Source organism: Mytilus galloprovincialis, chromosome 8 (assembly GCF_965363235.1).
Source record: "Mytilus galloprovincialis chromosome 8, xbMytGall1.hap1.1, whole genome shotgun sequence".
Taxonomy (NCBI): Eukaryota; Metazoa; Mollusca; class Bivalvia; order Mytilida; family Mytilidae; genus Mytilus; species Mytilus galloprovincialis.
Window position 1 is genome coordinate 63,845,533 of NC_134845.1, and position 9,760 is coordinate 63,855,292.

Consider the following 9,760-nt stretch of genomic DNA (forward strand, 5'->3'; position numbering starts at 1 on the left):
TGGGCATGTGTTACCTTTCCACGTCAGTTTTAATCTAGCGGCGTACTACAGTACATGATATATAAGGCATGAAGATGTTATTGTTACAGATCAGCTAAATTATCTATAGTAAAGGATCCTACAAATTAATGTAAGATACAGTCACAGAAAATAATTATATTCATAAGTACGTCTGAGTCAGTGACAACCCTACAACAGATGTATCCATCGGATCGCCATCAATGATGGTGATACATGGCTGTGTACATAATGTATATACAACTCGTCTAAACATCAACCCAACAATGTTAGATCTGTAAATTTGCTTTCGCAAATTTTTGGTTCTTCCCTCGCCGGGATTCGAACCCATGCTACTGTGATATCGTGACACCAAATCGCCTGCACTGCAGCCGTCCCGCTAGACCACACGACCACCTGCGCTCTCAATAAAAGAGCTTTCGGTGGGCATGTGTTACCTTTCCACGTCAGTTTTAATCTAGCGGCGTACTACAGTACATGATATATAAGGCATGAAGATGTTATTGTTACAGATCAGCTAAATTATCTATAGGAAAGGATCCTACAAATTAATGTAAGATACAGTCACAGAAAATAATTATATTCATAAGTACGTCTGAGTCAGTGACAACCCTACAACAGATGTATCCATCGGATCGCCATCAATGATGGTGATACATGGCTGTGTACATAATGTATATACAACTCGTCTAAACATCAACCCAACAATGTTAGATCTGTAAATTTGCTTTCGCAAATTTTTGGTTCTTCCCTCGCCGGGATTCAAACCCATGCTACTGTGATATCGTGACACCAAATCGCCTGCACTGCAGCCGTCCCGCTAGACCACACGACCACCTGGGCTCTCAATAAAATATATATATATATGTATACAGTTAAACAAGACTAAATTGAAAACAATTTCCAAAGCTATGATTGTGTTGGATAAAAACCCCAATTTAAAAAAAAACACAATTTTTATACGTGTGCATGTAACAAATTTCGTTGTAGAGGGGTATTACTACAGAACAAACAACATTTTCTTATATACATTTACACCACTACATTCAAAGTGCTTCTTAAAGAACTTTGTTTACTCCTTTTGATAGAAGGATATGTACCTAATGTTACTCACACTTCCATTTTAAAGGTCCACATCTCAAGTTGCATGGCATGCATGCTAGGTTCTGCTACAATTAAATATCATTAGGGAAATAAGCCAAATCTAATGTGTTTAATGTAACTACCAAATTTGTGTAGATTTATCTGAGCATGAAAATAGAAAATAATTTATGAAACATATTATCCGTATAAGGTTAAAACTCAAGTGGTTTAGGGTTTCTTATAACTACAAAAAGTGATCTTTTACAAACTGGAGAACAAAAGAGCTCTGTATGTAGTCATTGTGACCTGATACAGTTAAATACGGAATAATGGTAGGTTTCGCTTAAAAGGTTAAGATGAAGCATCCAATGATTTGACCGAGACATTTATATATTGACATAGTGTCGTTTTCCTTTCGAAATCGACATGGGATGTGAAATTTGACGATTGTAAAGTACGACTTATTTGAGAACACCTGCTGATCACTCTAATGTATTATGTCTTGATAAGCATTCATGACAGAACTTGTGTATCAATTTATCCAAGTTTTTGGAACTTGAAGCTCGAAAGTTACATTGCTGTGTCATTAATTGTCTTAATTGATGTTGGGATTGCATATATTATTTCATTTGTTTACAATGATATAAAGTGATACAATTTACAATTTCAAAATTATAAATGATCTTTGGCTTTTTCTTTCATGGATAATGTATGACAGCCTGTTAAATTTGTAATCAAAACACATTTCTATTTCTATTTATAAGTTGTACTTACAAGCAGGAACACTGCTAAATATAAAGCACAAAGAGTTTTGAAAGAAAGTTATCATATCAGGATATCAAGATTCAGTTCATTAATTTTTTATATTTCTTACTTACAACTATAGGGGGAAATTGTTTTATAACTTAATGAAACTTGAATTTTTTATGTTGTCTATGTCAGACTGATAGACGTCTCTTTCTTTTGACCTCAATTTCACAGTTCATTGACTTGCATTAAACAATAACTATTAGGTCACCCACTGAATTACTGTTTCAATGAGAGCATGAGCTAAAGTTATATTTTGGTCCATAGAATTGTAAGATGTACATACTGTTCAAATGGGTGAAATCTTGACCTGTACATCATTTTATATTTCATTGAAAATATGAGTTTTCATGATCAGCTGACCTTTTAGTTACTTCCAGTAATTGATTATATCTAAGTAATGCTTGCCTCATTGGCACTCATACCACATCTTCTTATATCTAAGTAATGCTGGTCTCATTGGAACTCATACTACATCTTCTTTTATCTAAGTGATGCCTGTCTCGTTCGCACTCATACCATATCTTCTTATTTTCTAAGTAATGCTTGTCTCATTGGCACCCATACCACATCTTATATCTAAGTAATGCCTGTCTCATTGACATTCATACCACATCTTCTTATATTTAAGTAATTCTTGTCTCATTGACATTCATACCACATCTTCTTATATCTAAGTAATTCTTGTCTCATTGGCACTCATACCACATCTTCTTATATCTAAGTAATTCTTGTTTCATTGGCACTTATACCGCATCTTCTTATATCTAAGTAATGCTTGTCTCATTGGCACCCATACCACATCTTCTTATATCTAAAACATTCTTGTCTCATTGACACTCATACCACATCTTCTTATATCTAAGTAATTCTTGTCTCATTGACATTCATACCACATCTTCTTATATCTAAGTAATTCTTGTCTAATTGACACTCATACCACATCTTCTTATATCTAAGTAATTCTTGTCTCATTGACATTCATACCACATCTTCTTATATCTAAGTAATTCTTGTCTCATTGACACTTATACCACATCTTCTTATATCTAAGTAATTCTTGTCTCATTGGCACTCATACCACATCTTCTTATATCTAAGTAATACTTAGTCTAATTGACACTCATACCACATCTTCTTATATCTAAGTAATTCTTGTCTCATTGACACTTATACCACATCTTCTTATATCTAAGTAATTCTTGTCTCATTGGCACTCATACCACATCTTCTTATATCTAAGTAATACTTAGTCTAATTGACACTCATACCACATCTTCTTATATCTAAGTAATACTTAGTCTAATTGACACTCATACCACATCTTCTTATATCTAAGTAATTCTTGTCTCATTGGCACTCATACCACATCTTCTTATATCTAAGTAATTCTTGTCTCATTGACATTCATACCACATCTTCTTATATCTAAGTAATTCTTGTCTCATTGACATTCATACCACATCTTCTTATATCTAAGTAATACTTGTTTCATTGGCACTTATACCGCATCTTCTTATATCTAAGTAATGCTTGTCTCATTGGCACTCATATCACATATTCTTATATCTAAGTAATGCAAAGGGTTGCACATATGATTCTGCAATGATCAGTGACAGAGATAAACACTACTTTTTTAAAATAAAATTACTGAAATACAGTAAAACCTGTATAAACCGGCCGGCTATGGGACTATGAAAAAGGGCCGGTTTGGACAGTGAGCCGGTTTATTCAGGTTTCCGTTTTGACCGGAAGTTAAAGACTGGTGACGTCCGATATTTTGCATGTAAAAGTTCTCTTTGATTGTAAATTATATCTGATAAAATAAAATTAAAATACTTTCACTTCGTTTTTCATTGTTTGTATTTGCATCATAATTCTCGCGTTGTTTGGGATTGTGAGGCGATAGTTTCGATTTACTTCCATGATCGTTTATTTGAAACATTGGAATGGCCAATTAAAAAGCCAGAATATAATCAAACGTAATTTCATCACTATCGAAACGTTGTCGTACAGTGTACAATACCCATTCATTGTTGTCATCCGGGTGTTTTTTCATTATCAAAGTCATTTGTTTAGGGGTTCACAACAGGGAACCCAGGATTTAGAAATCACGTGGTAAACTTTGGTAAATGTCTTTCTCCGCGATTTAAATTTGTTTATCCAACTTACAACGCAAGTTAAATCCGAGATATATTCGATGTGTCTTTTTGTTTAATTGACACGTTTATAATGTTTTAATAAATAAAACAGCTCACTACTGTCCGGTTGTAAGTTCACAGTTTAACACCTGACTAATTGATTATCCTAAAAAGCACTATTGTATAAACAAATATGTTTTGATTGCATATCGATCATTGAAATTAATTAGACAAACCGGTTTTGACAGGTTATGATTAATGAAATAAAGAGTATTGGGACTGCATAATTAGACCGGAATTTGGAATACACAGGGTCCGATTTACAAAGGGTATTTTAACAAAGACTTTGAAGGGGAAAAAATGGGACTTTCATTTTCATGAATGGACAGGAAACCGGTTTATTCAGGGTCCGGTTTAATCAGGTTTCACTGTACAAGAATGCGAAAGATTAGGCTTTTATCTAATTCACTTAACATACAGAAACATACCACTTAGTTAATTATTAAAGAACTTTACTTAAAATTCATCTTTACATGTCAAATACAAGAAATGCACCAAATGGCATCTAATAAGCTGCACCATTTCTGTTCTGTAAAAAGAAACTTTATGTGAAACATACATACCTGCCTGATTTTGTCAGTATACTTCTAAATATTTGTAAAATTACCGGTAAACTAAAGAAGTTAAAGTCATAAGAAACCTCAAATTAAAAAAAATAAGGCATATATGTTTTTTTATAACTCAATGGATAGTTTTTGTTATAAAACTTATGTACATATACTTTTTTCTGAAGAAAATTCTTTAATATATTCATATTTAGAAGAAGTTTACTTTATTTTAATTGCTTCCTTCCAGGAAGCAATTCCCCCAACATATTTTCCATATGCAAAGTGACCTCAGTGTGACCCATCCCGTAAAAATCCGGTGATCGCAATACGCATGGATGTCCTTAAAATAAACTATTATCTGAATTTACATGTTAAACATGTGCTCAATTTCCATGCTTTTTTGTTGATTGTTGACAAACATGTGACCATCTTTAAACTTCGGCTTCAAAACACGAACTTTAATTTCCTGCCATATTTTCACAACAACACTGACCGATTGAAAAAAAAATTGATGATTATACGAAATTTATGCGAAAAAATGATAAATTCGTGCACAGAAGACTAAGTTTATGATGTTTGTATGCTTTGGTTCAAGAATTGGAGGAACATTATTTTTCACTGGTCACTCGTTTCTTGTGACTTTAATTAATCATTTTTAAATCTATAGGAAAGACAAAGTTGAAATCTTTAAATACTTTTTTTTTAAATGATACGCAGGACAAATGTACATACATTGTGTTTTTTTAAATGATATGCAAGACCAATGAACATAGATTGTTTTCAAGGTTTAGACAAATCCTTGGTAAAGTGGGTCTGGGCTTGCTCTATGTTTGTATTTCAAGAAATAGACAGTTGTCTGTAATAAAATTATGATTTATTAGACAAAAAGTGAATTAAAATAAATTTGAGAAATAAAAATCATTGATTTCAAAAGAAAGGAAAATCTATAAAATCTACAAAGATGATGAAAATCCTTTTAAATATTGTAGTTTAAAGTCCGTATATTTTATTTTTGAAAAGTTATGATGTATTGTATACAAGGCATTATCGTGTGAAACAAGCGTAATCTATTTATATGTCCGATATACAAACATCCTGCTGGTCGATTGATGTTAATATCTGTTTTATTGCCGAGATGTGAATAGAAATCTTCGGTTTCTTGGGAATCGAGGAAATCCTAGTAATTCTAGTGGCGGCAAAAGTATTGCTTGAATGAATATAGAAAGTAGGACATACATACAGGTCTGCTTAGTGTTATGAAGGTGTCCGACTTTGCAGATATTTATATCGTGAATTGATGACCTGCCATTAATCTCTCTTAATAAATATAGTAAATGGTTTTCAGAATTGAAAAAGATGGAGATTTATCTGAGTATTAGCCGAGTAGCAATTCGACCACATTGTTATTTATTTAAATCTTTAAAGAGGATCCTTCCGATAAGTGAAGAGTAAACAAGCTTATTGATATGGTGTATAACGTTTACAAAAAAGGTGATTAAAGAGGTCCGATGTCGATACAATTGTATTGTGGCTTAAGACATAAGGCGGAAAGGTGTCAGCTGGCTATCACCATCTATCAACTATTGTTAGACTTGACATGTATTTGAGGGGCTTGACACAATGAGAAGTGTGAAATTGTTGACTTAATAAATACTGATTCTTTAGAGCAGGGTTCTTTTTGTGATTGGCGTGAATATTTGGGTATATTTTAGGAATTTTGATGATGCACTTTGTCTGTTTTTAAGTAGCTTTACCTTTGTTTGAACTATTCTCATTTTTCTCTCTTTTTGCATTAATTTCTGCCTCCTTTTTTTTTTTACAAGATAATATATTTGCATATCTTTTAAAAGAAACAATTTAGATGGGGATTATTTTAATCAATAATCTTGGACATGTTGGAAGAATGTACTTTCTAAGAGGACTTTGACATGACAATTGAATATATTCAGTCCGGATTCTACTTTGTCAAAATTATCTCCCCATTACGCCAGTTCATTTTTACAATCGTAGAAATGGAAACCTTGTATCAATGATCATATGGGATTGGCTGAAATAATTGTGGTCATGAATTTTTTTAACTATCTGTCTTTTGTTCATTGTTAATTTATTCAATGTTTAAAATCCTTCAAATACACTTTCTTCATCATACATAGTATGTTAAAAAGACTATTTTTTTAAAATTTTGAACACCTGTTGTCAATGTATGTAATGGTAAATATATCATATGCAAATATTGTAACTAAAGTAGATTTATTATTTTACTGGCTGACAAATTTCACTGTGTGCTCTTGCTTGTTTTTAAATGTCTGTCACAGATACATCTTAAAAAGTGTTCCTAGAAAGAACTATACTTATGTTATTAACAAAGAGGAATCCTCCAGTTTGCTCTCCATTTATTTGATTAAATTATGTTAACTTATACAGGTACTAGTTTTAAAAAAAAACATTAACCTAACTTTGCATAAGAAATGATACTGAGTAAAGGGACGGTAACATTTTGGGCCTTTGCTCTATACATAATGGATAGTTGTCTTATTGGTATTCATGCATTCCACATTTCTTAATTTTGATAACACTTTTAAGGGATATGTTGTTTCAAGAATCAGGAAATACTAAAGCTCAAGACCTGTATACATGTTACAACCAAAACTATAATGTCGACCATACTCTGCAATCTTTCATGTCATATATTTATTTGCATGTCATGTTATAAAATGCAAATATTATAACTAAAATAGATAAATTATTATACTGTCTGACAAATTCCATTGTGTGCTCTCCTTCTTTTTAAATGCTGAACAATTTAGTGGCAAACGTTTTGACCACAAAAGTCATTTGAAACATTTGTCTCACCACAAATGAATTTAAGCAAAGTTTTTTTAACAACCATTTAATCGTTAGCAGTGTAATAGGCACATAATTAAACCAACACTTGTAGGTAAACAAATTATGCAGATATATTGTTTTTATTGTTGACAAATTTTTCTCATTTCAGATTTCATAAATAAAAAGAAAATTTCTTCAAACATTTTTTTGAGAGGATTAATATTCAACAGCCTAGTGAATTGCTCAAAGGGCAAACAAAATATTTTAAGTTCATTAGACCACATTCATTCTGTGTCCGAAACCTATGCTGTGTCAACTATTTAATCGCAATCCAAATTTAGAGCTGAACCCAGCTTGAATGTTGTGTCCATACTTGCCCCAACCGTTCAGGGTTCAACCTCTGCGGTCGTATAAAGCTGCACCCTGCGTAGCATCTGGTTTTTGTTTTGTTTCCTCTACTTATTGGATCTTCCTTCATACTATGAAAAAGAAAAGTCTGGATCAGATTTTTATTCTGTGGGTCAATGCTTTATTTAGGGATGATAAATTCACGCTATTTAACAAGTCACTGTAGAAATCAATTGAGGAAGATAATATATTTGGTTTCTGAATCGTCCACATAAAATCGCTGACCTAGGCAGTGAATTGAATAAATTCAAATCTATTTGAAAAGATACGGTCTTTGATTAAATCAGAATAAATAATTTTGCGGCAAATCTATACAATCCACCCATATCATTAGGTGATATATATGATTTACTGAACACCTTTTCTTCTTTTATACCATATAGTTCTGTATGTTAATATTGTTGAATCTTTATCCATCATCTATTAAAATCTAATGATACCGTGAAAATCATTGATATTGAGAAGGTTTATGAAAAGGTTGAAAATTTGTTAATATATTTTCGATAGATTTAATTCTTTTCCAAATTTTAACACTCATGAGAAGTTTTCAACTTGGTTTGTTTTGCCTGAGACTTAACTGTTATAGTAATCTAAGGTTTATCTGTGGTGGGAAAAGGAACTTCCCACAATTGAGAGAAACAAACTCATGTAAGACCTCTGAGGATGGTTAAAAAACAAGTATAAAAGTGTGTTGTTGCACATGGTTAGAAAAATTCTGTGGTTTTACTGAATTTATTATACAAAATGTATTGAAAATAATGAAAGTTTAAATACAATTCCAAATTGTCAAACAATAGCTGAACATAGATATAAGAATTTGAAAAGATGTGGTATGAGTGCCAATGAGATAACTGAATGAGTACCAATGAGACAACTGAATGAGTACCAATGAGACAACTGAATGAGTACCAATGAGACAACTGAATGAGTACCAATGAGACAACTCACAATTTTTAAAAAGTAAAATGTAAACCACTAAAGTAAATATGTCTTAATCTGTTTGAACCGGCATATTGTTTGATAAAACAAGCCACAATTTAACATTTGTCGTACACTAGTTAACATTTGTAACTGTCCACTAATGGCAGGTGACACAGATAATCAGTTGACCATTGTTTTATCCTATGTCCATCTGTTACAAACACCACCAAATCTCCTTACGGTAGACAGACCTAATGGACATAAGCTTGACTGATATATCTTGTCTCACTTGATTGAGTCTGACCATTGGTACAGGTAAACATCTGCACACCTGGATATCTTATCAAGTTATCTGGATCCTGTCAATTTGTTTACTTGGTGGAAAGATTAACATGGGTCCTGTCCAAGTATGCTGATTTTCTGTGTCCTTGTCCTTTTAGGTGTTTTGTTTCAAAAAACACTTTTTAAATTAACATTTATTTTATGGAATGACTATTTTTTTTTAAAAGGAAAAGATTATTTGTAGGTGTTATTAAGGGACATTAATATAACGAAAAAACCCAATAAAAAAACAAAAAAGTATCAAATGTTGTTTAATGCATAATTTTTCTTCGTCTTTAGAAATGCTGGATGGTTGAGATTTTGAGCAATAAACTTGAGAGCTTATACCGTACAGTTCAAAAAAAATTTAAGCATTCAAACTTGCATATGAAGGGCTTTAAATCACAGTCCAACATGTGAAAAGGGGAGATAATCAAATATGTTGGGCTAGATCGTGTATCCTTTTTGTCAATTCACTGACAGTTCTAATTTTTCCTGGATCAATGAAAAAATGAATCCAAAGTTGTTTACTTCTTAGTAAGACAAGATTGGTAATGCAGCTGTAATTTTGTGCAAGATACATCAAGCCAATCATTAAATTAAATACTTGCCACTGATCATTTAGCA